The sequence below is a fragment of the Pipistrellus kuhlii genome, unplaced genomic scaffold (assembly GCF_014108245.1).
Source record: "Pipistrellus kuhlii isolate mPipKuh1 unplaced genomic scaffold, mPipKuh1.p scaffold_m20_p_7, whole genome shotgun sequence".
NCBI classification, from domain to species: Eukaryota; Metazoa; Chordata; class Mammalia; order Chiroptera; family Vespertilionidae; genus Pipistrellus; species Pipistrellus kuhlii.
In genome coordinates, this window is record NW_023425573.1 from 22,404,210 (window position 1) to 22,417,588 (window position 13,379).

The 13,379-nt window shown below is 42.4% G+C and overlaps 1 long non-coding RNA gene across 1 annotated transcript; it reads left to right on the forward strand.

Moving 5' to 3' along the window:
* Positions 1-362: 362 nt before the first annotated feature.
* Positions 363-5,846, forward strand: LOC123651621. The gene is made up of 3 exons (XR_006740449.1): positions 363-455; positions 4,042-4,133; positions 5,090-5,846. It is a non-coding gene; the product is annotated as an uncharacterized LOC123651621 (long non-coding RNA).
* Positions 5,847-13,379: the final 7,533 nt, after the last annotated feature.

The following is a 13,379-nucleotide window of genomic DNA, read 5'->3' on the forward strand; positions in this document are numbered from 1 at the left end:
CCGCAGCCCGGCCGCCGCCGCCGCCGCCGCCGCCGCCGGGAGGCTGCCGCCTGGGTCTCTACATTCCCGGCCGAGCCCGCCCCGCGCCGCCCCGCTCCGCCCCCCGCTCCCCCGGCGGTGCCGCAGCGGCGCCCGCCCCGGGCCTCCCTCCGCGCTCAGCCAGCGCCCCTGGCGGCCGCGGCCCGGGCGCACCGCCCTCCCCGCGCCACCCAGGGCGCCCCCGGCCCCAGGAATCCCCGCCGCGGGCGCGGGCGGGGGCGTTGGGGTGGTCACCCCAAAGCAGAAGGGAGTCTGGGAGAACGGCGGGGTGGGGGGAGTTCGGGAAGAGCGGGAGTGAGGGGGGAGCTGGAGGGGGGGGGGGGGGCGGCAGGGTGCACTGCAGCCAGAGAGCCCGGAGTGGGAGGGCCGCCGGAGGAGGAGGGGGCGCCGGAGCGGGGCTGCGTCTTGCCCAACAGGTAAAAATGAACCCCTCGGGAGGTCGGCTTTCTTCTCAAGGGAAAGGGAAAGCTGCTTTTCAGTTTCGGGGTGACAGGCCGTGGCTGAGATGTGGGTTTTTATACGATTTCCTAAGGAACTTGTGGGCCAGCCTGCTCCTCGCAATCACCGCCTTTGCTGCAGGGAGGAATCTGGAAGGAGCAGAGGGACGCCCAAGGGCAGACAGAGATGGAGGCCTTCTGGTCACTCAAAAAAAACCAAAAAACAAAACAAACAAACAAACAAAAAAAAACAAAAACAAAAACGGGGAGAGGGAATTCCTGGGGAGCACCCCATGCCCGTCGCAGTGAGATGAGCTGCTGCTGAGTTAGGAGGAACATTTAAACATCACGGCTTCTCCTCTTCCCCGATCCTAGCGAGGGGCGGGGATTCACGTGTAGAGGTGAAGGCAAGGGGAGAGAAAATGAGATGTCCTCTATCATATTCCGAAATTTATTTGCGATTTAAAATATATATATTTTAGGGACCTACAGAGGATTCCTAAGGCCTCCTGCGTAAACATTGGCTGACGTGTTTGTGTCACACACCGATGGAGCTGCCCCCATACAATCTTTACCCTTGACCACAAGGATAACGGGGAGAAAACAAGGATGGTGCCAGCTCGACTGGGCAGGAACATGGGGGTACCTCGCGAGAACAGGTCGGCAGCCTGGGTCTGCTTGGAGAGACTCTCAGTTGACCTTGTGGGATCAGGCACCAACAAGCAAATGCTCCCCGAAGTTTCTGTTTATTTTTTAAGCTGACCTATACACGGGCAGTGTGGTCCCCTACTTGCCCCGCTGGCACCGAAGACCCTACGAAAACGACGTTTGCCATTCGGCTTAACGCTGTCTTATGTTTGCACCCCCATTCCTGGTCGGTTCGGGGTTCCCGTCTCCTGTTTGCGCGGGAGCCCCGGTCTGCTGCCAGCTCCCAGGCGCTGCGGGAAGCTGGCGGGGAGACGCAGCAGGCGAGGCGCTGGGCCTTCAGGCGGGGTGAGGGCGGGGGGAGTCTCCCGGAGAAGCCTGCTGATTGGTGGGGCTCCCTGTCTTTCAAGCTCTGCCTGACAGGAGGGGAGGTGGGGTGGGATGGTAGGGGGGCCAAGGTAGGTTGCGAAGGGGGGAAGAAAATTAACAAGAACGCTAAGCGCCATTCAGCAGCAGCGTGTGATACGTGAATTGCGGGGACTGGGCATCTGCAAAGGGGGCACTCCCCAACCGAAGCCCGGGAGCTTCTCAGTTCTCCTTTCACCTTTTTGTTCCCGGCCATCATGCATCCTCCAGTAAACCTGGTTAAGCTGTAATTTGTGTACACACTGTTGCATTGAAAGCCCGCCCTCTTTCCTCCTGGCAGCCTGGCAATGCGGGCACACGTGCCCACTACGGCAAAGCTATAAATAGCACACACGCATCTGGAGCTGGCGATAGGCGGCAATAACAGTGACCGAGATTCTGGGGGTATAGCTTGCTTTATGCGGAGCAGGGGAGGGGTGGGTTAAGCAGGGAAGCGTGGAGTTAGTAGTGAAGTGTAGCAGTGTGGGGTTTCACCCTTGGCAAGAAAACAGATAAAGGGTTGTTTACCAGTAACAATGTAAGCTAAGGCCAAAGGGCTTTTTAGTTCTGACATTTAGCTCGGAGTGGGGGTTATTTCATATATTATAGGAATACGATCAAAATCCCAAGACTTTTACTTTTCAAATGACACTCCCCCTCCCCCCCCCCCCAAAAAAAAACTAAATAAAAAGAACACATCTCTATGGAAAACAAAATATTGAACTTTTTCCTAAAAGGAGAGGGCAGGAAGATCAATTGAATTTTCAAATATTCTACAATAACCTTCACAGAAAGGTTAGGATTTTGATCATATAAGAAAAATTACTATAAAAGCTTTTTTAAAATGTCTCAGTGGGAAAGGGTTTCTGCTTTAAAAATTTAATGTCAGTGGCTAACATATTGGCTAGATATCATTAAATAAGCCAGATTGCTATAACAAATTCTGGTCAGACCAATGGGTTTCATGTGGAAGATAATCACTGATCATCGGATGCTAGGTATTGCCATTTCTTCATAGTTGCTGATGTTTTACTATCAATGTTAAAGGTGGTTAATATTTATTATAATTATACGATAGTAGATCCATTTGTTCTCTACATTTTTTTAAATTATTATTAATGGGTTGTGATAGTTCTGGAAGTGCACATTGGTGCCTTTTACTAGTATATACAGAATAGAAAGAGATGTTTTTGTGGAATCTAAGTGAAGTAACTTAAGCAAGTACAACTATCATCTTGTCACCTTACACTAAATTAGTCTTGTGGTATACTGTGGTGATACACACTATTTGAAAAATTTACTCCTAACTGAAAATTCACAGAAACCAAAACGCCAACTAGAACCAAATCTCTTGCTCAATGCTGCCATCTATCGGACACTTAGAGATCATTTGTGTAATACACTAAGGTGTACGTACCCTGGAGTAGCTATTTTGATATTCACAAATGCAGTTATGATTGCAGGCGTTAAAACCTTCAATGCCATAGGTGCACTACTGAGCAATATCTCTACAATTAGCATTAAAATGGAAATATTGATCTGTGTGGTGCTATCAGGGACATCATGCAGACTTTACAAATTATTACATATATCTTTAAAATGATCTCTAATTATAAACTTTTATAAATTAACCATTTTACATACGGTCAAGATAGAAAAGCATAAACTATTGTCCTAACAGAAATAAGAATTGAGTTGGCTAAGGATGTAACCAACCATTTAAAAATTAAAAAGTATTTAATGTATCAAAACAGATGCTTTATTAAGATAAATAGGTCACAGCTGGAGGAGCTGTTTAAATATTGTCATCTCTGGAATTAATTTTGGCAATTCAGAATTATGCTTGATGAAAAATCAAAGATTGTAGATTTTCCCATGTTAATGTCTATTTTTATTTTAAGACTAGAGGCTCGGTACATGAAAATTTATACACTGGAGCGGGGGTTGCTCAGCCCGGCCTGCGCTCTCACAACCTGGGAATCCTCATGGGCGGGAAGTGACCCGGTGATCAGGGGAAGGCAACACCCCCATCACACCTCTGCTGCTGCCTCTGCTGGCAGCGCAAACCTCAGCCAGCCCTGGTTACCTGAGCCTCAGGCAGCCCTGGGTGGCTGGGCCACTGCCAAACAAGGCTTGCCTGTGCCCTGGGCCAGCCCTGGTTGGCTAGGTGGCTGAGGGGACTGGGGGACTCTGGAGAAGTGGCCAGACCTGCTGGGCCTGCCATCCTAGCAGGGCTGAGGGGACTGGGTGCTACAATCTTGTGGCTGTGGGTACTGCCATCTTTGAGGGTAAGGCAGTCAATTAGCATATTTCCTCTTTTTTAGATAGGATAGTTCAAGCATAACAAATATTTGAATGCCTACTCTGCAAGGTGTTAAATTTTATACAGCCTGGATGGGGTAATAAGAGAGATACAAAATAAAGATAATTGATAACTAAAATCGTGTGTGTGTGTGTGTGTGTGTGTGTGTGTGTGTGTGTTAAGTGTTAAATCTCAAATAAATGGTATTTACAGCAGGTGGAGAGTATGGTGGATGAAATAACTGAAGAAATCTTTATGAAGGAGAGGAGTTGTAAACTTGAACTTGAAGGGTGGATGTAAGCCAGGTAAGTGATTGGTTATTTGTTTATGTGTTGCCATTCCAATGTTTTGAGCACCTTCCTGTGTTAGGCATTAGGTTAGGCACTGAGGATTTAGATATCTAAGACATGGCCCTGCCGACAGGAAGCTTTCAGAGAAGATATAAGACCAATTAATACAGAGTGCTGTGATCTCTTTGATGAAAAAAAGTAGGCACAATGCAAATGAGATCCCAAAACAATCAACTGCCTTCTTATTTAAAGTCATTGATCATAGACAGTACAATTCGAGAGCCCAAAGATGCCTTTCCCTTTGATAACCTTGTTTCCTCTTATAATTAAATTGTTCTTGCTTTTGGTTTAAAAATGTGAAATAATAGTTGCCGAAACTGGTTTGGCTCAGTGGATTGAGCGTCGGCCTGCAGACTGAAAGGTCCTGGGTTCGATTCCTGTCAGAGGCATGTACCTTGGTTGTGGGCACATTCCCGATGGGGGGTGTGCAGGAGGCGGCTGATCGATGATTCTCTCTCATCAATGCTTCTAACTCTCTATCCCTCTCTCTTCCTCTCTGTAAAAAATCAATAAAATATTTTAAAAATTATAAAAATGTGAAATAATGAAATTAAAAGTGAGCTAGAAAATTACATTTGGCTTAAGAATCTGCTCAATCGATGCTTCTTAGATCTGAGGATCTTGTTGAGATTCAGGTTCTGATTCCCAAGATCTAGGGCAGGCTGAGGATCTGCATTTTTAACACATGTCAGGTGATGCTGAATCTGCTGTATAGGGGTGGGGACCACACTCAGTATCACAGCTCTCAATGACAGGATTAGTTCAAAGGCAGAGTAATATGGTGCTGTGAAACACAAGTAGGGTCTGTAAACTTTATTGTCATATATATACATACAATGAGAAGAACAGCAATAAAAGCTCTACTCAACTGAGGCATTCTTGCATTGGGGCTTCTCTATTTTTAATCACAGGCATCAAATCTCTTCTGACAAGTGTGAAGAGTTGTTTTTTTCCTAAACATTTGTGAATGGAAAGTAGCTTAGTGCATTCAAAGGGAAAATATTCACACTAGCACTTAGTTTTAAGCTAAAATTAATAAAATTTTATGTAAAATAAATCAACACCCAACAGCATAATTATGTAAAATAAAAATGGCAACATAGTTAGTGGACATAAAATTTGCTAAAGAGTAAAAACCATAACTCTTGAGATATTTCTAGAATTACAAAATATACTTAAGCACAACTCTGTGAACTGTGAGATTTTATTATTGTTTTAGTTTTGAAATTATTCCATCATTGATGTAAGTTTAAATAAATAAAATCCACGTACAATTTGTTGCATGTCAATTGAAAATGGCAGTTGACCCATTCTGTCTCTGCCCAGTGGTGACCTGCCCACTTCCCCAGGTGTTGTGCACAGGGACATTTATCTCCCACAAAATTGCTTGCTCTCTCTGTTGGCCAAGGTTGATTGTGTTTTTATTGTTGTTGTTGGTAACCGAGTATTTAAAATTAAAGGATTAGGAATAAAACCTTTTCTTTGTTCCCAGAACAGCTTCCCTAATCCTCTCCCTCCCACCCCATCACATTTTCTCTGCCACTACAAGACAGCTCTAGAGGGTGGTTCAGGACCACGGAGAGCGTGAGGAAGGGGCACTTCCAAAGCATTCTCCTCAGGGAGGCAGGGAAGAGATGGCCCTGAATTTGTTGCTGGACAATTTTCATTTAAAGGGCAGTTGAGAGAGATCAGGCCAGTAGGGGAGGGAAGTTGTGAGCAATCAGACCAGCAGGGGAGGACAGTTGGGAGAGACCAGGCCTGCAAGAAAGGACAGTTGGGGGCAATCAAACCTACAGGGGAGGACAGTTAGGAGTGACCAGGCCGGCACAGGAGGGAAGTTGGGGATGACTGGGTCTGCAGGGAAGGGCAGTTGTAGAAGTGGACCTGGGCTTGCAAGTGAGGGCAGTTAGGGACAATTAGGCTGGCAGGGGAGTGGTTAGGGGGTGATTGGGCTGGCAGGCAGAAGCGGTTAGGGACAATCAGGAAGGCAGGCAGGCAAGCAGTTGGGAGCCAGCAGTCCTGGATTGTGAGAGGGAGGTCCGACTGGGACATCCTTCTGGGATCAGGCCTAAATGGGCAGTTGGACATCCCTCCAGGGATCCCAGATTGGAGAGGGTGCAGGTTGGGCTAAGGGACGCCACCACCACCACCCCCGTGCACGATTTTCATGCATGGGGCCTCTAGTAAAATTATAAAGAATTACAGTGGAATTTTGACTCCCTGATATTTGGGAGGATTTATTTTTTTGGACATTCAGCCAGTGCTTTCTGATCTTCATTGAATTCCATGTAATGACTCATGAGAGGACAACAAACGTAAGGATAGCCAGAAGTTGCCAAGGTAAAACATGAATTTTCATGTTTATAATCTGATATCTTTTATGTAAACTTTCACATTTAAAAAAGTATATTTTATTGATTTTTATTTTTATTTTTTTACAGAGAGGAAGGGAAAGGAATAGAGAGTTAGAAACATTGAAGAGAGAGAAACATTGATCAGCTGCGTCCTGCACACTTCCTTCTGGGTATGTGCCTGAAACCAAGGAATATTGTCTTGACCTGAATTAAACCTGGGACCCTTGAGTTCGCAGGTCGATGCTCTATCCACTAAGCCAAACCAGTTAGGGCTAAACTTTCACATTTTTTACATCTTTGGGACCTATCAATCTACTACATAAGAGAATTAGGTCATATAGAAATATGAAGAGTTGGAAATAGGGAATTGGAAGGAATATGTATGGATTCCAGTCTTAGGTCCTTAGAACTGCCGTGGAATCTGTAGCTCATCTTTCAATTTTATGATTACCTAGAATTCTTTCAATAACTATCCTCAATTCCCCATTTAACTTTTCTTCAGCTAGTTTCATTTTTATTTAAAACAACAACAACAACAACATATTTTATTGATTTTTTACAGAGAGGAAGAGAGAGAGAGAGAGAGCTAGAAATGTGGATGAGAGAGAAACATAGACCAGCTGCCTCTTGCACACCCCCTACCGGGGATGTGCCGGTAACCAATGTATATGCCTTTGACCGGAATCGAACCTGGGACCTTTCAGTCTGCAGACCGACGCTTTACCACTGAGCCAAACTGGTTTCAGCATCATTAGAGTTTTATTTGCAACTGAGTGTGTTCTACTAATGCAGATGGGTAGGGCTTAGAATCAGGGCCATATGAGGTCTGAGAAACCATTTGGTCTGCCCCTGCAAAGGCATTAGAGGTGAGTTAATTAAATGTTTGGCCAAATCTATCAGGCTAATTTTTAAGTTGATAATTTTATATGGCCCGTGAATGATGCTATAAATATCCAAATGGCCCTTGCCAGAAAAAAGACTCCCCACCCCTGGAGATAGACAAATGGAAAAAAAAGGGGGGGGGGAATTCCAGGCTCAGAACAAAACAAGATTACAGGCAAGGAGGCAGGAACATAGCTTGAGGTTTTCTGGGACAGAGAGAAAACTGGCCTAAGAAAATTGAGTGGCTTATAGAAATATATTTAAATAATTTCTCTATACTACAACTGAGTAGAGATATAAATTCAGCCTCTTCAGAAGGCAGTTGAACAAGAGCTATAAAACTTTCAAATGCACATACAGTTTACCTAGCAATTCCACTTCTGGAAATGGATTCTATAGAAATAATCATACAAGCATATTCATGGAAATGAATTTTGTCACAGAGAATGATGGAAAAATGACATACATGTCCATCAATAGAGAAGGTGTTAAATAAGTTTACCACATTTACATGTTGACATACTGCAAAGCCATTGAAAGCAACTCAGTAAATCTACGGAACAATCTTCACAGGAAAAAAAGGCAAGGTGAAAAACTACCATAAATGCTATCTTTTATTTTTTTATTTTAAATAAAAGCTCATGTATATTTTTATATGCATAGAAAAATTCTAGAAGAGCAAATGAGAAATCTTAGCAATACTTTCTCTGGAGAGGGTCACCTTTTCTTTTTCCCATACTCTCTTATAGTTCTTGTTTTTGAAAACTACATTCACATATTACTATGTAAACTATAAATTAACTAAAGTATAGAAGAATGAAAACTTTAATGATATATAAATATTATTACTTTATTTGAAATTTCTATGTAGACATTATTTTAAGTTCTTTAATGTTACCTCTTTCAATCCTCACAGAAATCCCATGAGGAAGATGTTTTCCTCCAATTGCACTTGAGGTTGCTGTAGGCAAGGCAACCTCAAGTGCAAACTCAGTCCTGCAAACTCTGGCTCCAGAGCCCTTGTGTTTAACCATTCTCCCCTTTGCCCACCCTGAGCTTCCCTGACTTTGTTGTAATACCTTCCCAAAAGCAGATTTCTGGGCAGAAAAACTAAATATTCATGCAACAGTCTTTCACTGACATCCAATAAGGATTCCCTTCAGAATGGCTAATACAACAACTCACAAAATAAACTTTTTCTTCTATACCGGGTGTTTAGATGTGGTGTAGAAGATTTCTTAAACTGACACACCACCTCATAAATTTCATTGCAAAGCAATATATAACAATGGTTTCTCGTTCCAGTAATGGGAGCCATTGAATTGTTTAGTCAGAATAATGGCAAAGTTGGACTTTCATGTTGAATAAATCACTCCTGTATTTTTGGAGGATGGATTTATAGGAGAGGAGATTGGCAGCAGGGGAGGTAATTAACGTGGAAATCTGTTGGACATCTAACCATCACTCATTGATTCCATCTTTGAAGAGCACCTTGCCATCCTGTGGGTTAAATCAGGGAATGGTGATTGGTTTAGGCCTTCAAACTGAACTGCCTTGGTTCATTTGGATCTGCCATATATCATCATTGCAAATGTTGACAACTTAACCTCCTTTATGTCTCAAGTATCAATATCATGGGAATAATAGAATCTCAATTTATCAGTGTAAGGTTTTAAATGGCTACTGCTTATATTTTGAATACTTAATAAATATTAGCCATCATCATGATTGCTGTTCTCAATCATGTGTTTTGAATGGGATTAGTCCCTTCACTCCTTATCTCCCCCACCTCACTGTAGAATGGGTTCTACCATACAGTCCTGCCACAGTCTTTTCCCAGCAAGGGTTCAGAAATCTGGAGAAGGGATTGTGACACAAATGAATATACTAGGCAAGAAATATTAATTTGGAAGGCATTTTGGGGGAGCCAGATGGAAACCAGCTCTCTAGTGGAGTGGCTCTCTGAATCTTTGGACCCACTCAGCTTTTTATTCACACATTTTACTCTTTAGCAAAGCAGGTATACATATCAAAGGTAAGGTTTGGTAAACAATAAAGGATTACCAGGTTAGGGGATTTGCCCTCAGCTATTTGGCAGTAGGGAATAATTTGCAGATCTTTAGCCCTGCTGAAGATGTCCATCAGCCTTCCAACAACTTTTTGAATTTATTATGCTAACTACTGTACTTAGCCTCCAGCACAGCTCATACAGTGGTGAGGAGCACAGAAATTTCATCAGTCAAGAAGGGGTAAGACTTTGTCAGTTTGATTCTTAACCTACTTTATTCTCTTTATATGACCAGATGCATTTTACATTTGTTCTCAGAAAGATGAGAATTTGTGTGACGTTGACTCCTGCTTTGAGATTAGCAATAAATATGTGTTAAAGAAAGGTGATTAAAGAAACCATTCCAGTCTGGCCAGCGTGGCTCAGTGGTTGAGTGCTGACCCACAAACCAGGAGTTCACAGTTTGATTCCCAGCTAGGGCACTTGCCTAGGTCGTGGGCTTGATTTTCAGTAGGAAGCATGCAGGAGGCAGCAGGTCAATTAATCTCTCTCATCATTAATATTTCTATCTTTCTCTCCTTCTCCCTTCCTCTCTGAAATCAATTAAAAAAAGAAGAAGAAACCATTCCAGGCCTGGGACTATATGAATGATGGTGGGGAAGTCATGAAGAAAAGTAGGCGTTCCATGTGGACTAGAGCAGAGGGAACATGTGTCCTGTCTGAAGCATTCAGTACCTGGAAACCATCATAATAGATATTATAAGAAGTGGCAACTACAAACTCTTTGAGAAGAGTGTCCTCTTTTTTTAAATATATTCTATTAATTTTTTACAGAGAGGAAGGGAGAGGGATAGAGAACTAGAAACATCAATGAGAATCATCGACCAGCTGCCTCCTGCACACCCCACACCAGGGATGTGCCCTCAACCAATGTATATGCCCTTGACCAGAATCGAACCCGGGACCTTTCAGTCCGCCCTATCCACTGAGCCAAACCAGCGAAGAGTGTCCTCTTTATTTGAGAATCATTCAGAAGATCTAGTACCATATACTTGTTGCATAGCAGGCACTCAGTACTCAATTATAGAATTGAACATTATTATATCATAACTTTGAGGCCCACATAGATGACTTTGAATGCAGAGCAAAGAGCTCAGACTTACTGCATTAATAATGAAGAGCACTTGGTATGATAAACAGGAGAAGTAACATGAGCAGATGCAGGAAATAGAATAAAATGGAAACCCAGGGCAGGGCTAGGCTAGTTAAGAGTCTGTTTCGATAGATTAAGTGAGATGATGAGGCTCAGGGTTAGGTTTGTGCTGGTGGAATGAAGGTGCAGAAAACTTCAGAGGTGAAGAAGGTGGGCTTTGGAAACAGATGGGATGTTTGGGACAGTCATTCAGGCAGCAGTCAAAGATGCTGACATTTCAATCCTGAGGGTAGGGAGATTGGAGGGACATCTGATCACTCTTCTTTTTCAGAGATGAAAGGCTTTATTATAACTCACAGAAAAAGCAGCCGCCAGAAGTCAGCATGTTGGTACTAGTTCCCTATCTCTTGTCCATAGGGTGATGCGGTGGCTGAGATGGATGCTGCCCAAAGAATGGGAGGATCCCAGAGCCATGGCCCAACAAGGAGCAAAAATTGCAGTAAGAAGCAAACAAGCCACCCTCCATCCCTAATGTCCCCTGGGGAGTAGGCAGTTGCTGACAGTTACACTGTGGGTACCTTGATCTACTGGGTTGCTTCCATGACTAGCAACAGAAATTGCTCAGTGTCAGGAGATGGATCGGCCTTCAAGATGGCTGCTCAGCAAGAACTTTCAGAGACTGCATGGGGCCTGAGGGGGATGTACCTCCCAACATCATTCATTCAAAGATCATGCATCTGACCACTTTTTAGGTTTAACGGACATGAATTTTTCCCTTTCTTTGCCCAAACCTAACCTATTGAATTTTCCCCCATATTTCTCATTCATAAATTCTAATTTTTGGTAACTGAAGGCTTTCATTGTATTATATAATTTCCCATCAGTAATTATGTGACAGGTTAATTTCCTCAATGAGCGCGGTTGAAGTTATCTTTCTAACTTCTAACATAATATTTCATCATGAACAGTTTTCTAGATTCTGCCTTTTGGAATCCCACTTCTTATCTAGTTTGGGGATTCTCTTTTCTAAAATAAGGACCAGTGTGTTAGATATTACAGTTACTATACATTTCATCTAAGCTTTAAAAATGCACTAAATATTTCACATCTTAATTTCTCTAGGCAACATAGAAGTCTTTTGGAAATGTTTATGTTATGTTATGTTAATTGAAGCAAATCAAGGTTGATTGACTCTAGTACCATGAATTCTACCTACATACAGGCAAAGGAAAAGTTAGAAGTTCCAATTTCTGCTTCACTTCATTCATTCTATTTTAAGCTATTATTTAGACTAAATGTTATATTGAGGAAAAGGGTTATTTGAAGAGTTGTCACTGTTTGTTTCCAGAAAAACTGAAGGGTTTTTTTTTATTCCAATTTCTCGAAATGGTAGACTGAGTTTTCCGATGTTCTTCCAAGTAAAGTTTCAGTACTCTGGCTACCAAAGGTTAATTTTTTCTCTCTAATTTATAAATATTCATGGATACTTCAGACATTACAAGACAGATCAACACTTTGTGGTGAAGAGAGTAGCACATAAGAGAGGCCATTTCGAGCTTTAAGGTTTTTTTATAAAAAGATCTGCTCTGTGTCTCTAGTTAGGGAGGTGAAGCTGATGGGTCACCTATTAGTGTGCAGGTGGGGCTGACTGTCAAAGTGTCTGGCTTCAGCTAGGAGGTGGATTCAATAACTTTGTGCTGACTTGCAGGCTACAAAGCCTCTGACAAAGGATCATCACATGTGGAGCCTGATTTCATGTCAGTAGCTGACCTTCTTTTCACCTTCGTCCCCGTGGACTTCTTGACTTAGTATTTCTAAAGGTATTACACAGTGCCATCTTGCTGACTTAGACGAGGCAGTGACAAATTTAATGTTACTTCACTTCTGTGGGGGTGAATTTAAGACCCATCATTGTGCCCCCACACCCAATAGCATATTTGAATATTCTGGACTGCAAGTCTGGTTGCATTAACTGAAGTAGCATGAAAATTATTTAAAAAAAAAAAAAAAAAAAAAAAAGACATGCTGTGCTAGAAATTACCAGTTTATCTTGTGGAGAAGGTTACCTCCGAGGTCATACATTCTTTTGTCTAGCAATGCTTGGAATAGTTTAAGAAACAGCCTAGTTATAGCCTATGCTACGGAATGAATAATCTCTTAAATTGTGCCTCATATTTAAGATTCTGTTGTTTGCAGGGTATGAACACCAGCTAGAAAACACAGGTCTAATGCCTTTTCTTGATCTCAATGTTTTTAAAAGACAACTTGCATTTGGACTCATTTTTCACGAGTGCAAAATAATAATTTACATTTCAATTGTAGTTTTCCCTAGATGGACTAAAATGTGTAGTTCATTGAACATGTCAGTCTCTCAGCATTTTCTACAGCTAATGTTTCCAGTGTCTAAATGCTGTGACTATATCACTCTCATGATCCTATTTTTATTCTGTGTAAGAGTGCATAATGAGTTATATACTCCTGACAATATGTTTACTTCCTGAATTTAAGAGCAGGCAAGGTCAGAAGTTATATTAATTATCTGGGGAAGGGATCACTTGGTCGAATGTCATCAAATAATTTTCGGAGAGCTAAATATTTGTCAAGTTATTGGCTAAGATGCCTAGTGGGTTAAGGTAAATGACTGTTCAGTTCAGTCACAGACAATCTGGTAGGCCTAGTTGATGATTTCCTAATTAATGCATTAAAATAGTCAATCAAAAATTACTTACTGGGCACCGATCAGGTACATTACACTGATACTCAGTAGGGAGTCAAGAGGAAATAACCCACTAAGACATTAGCTA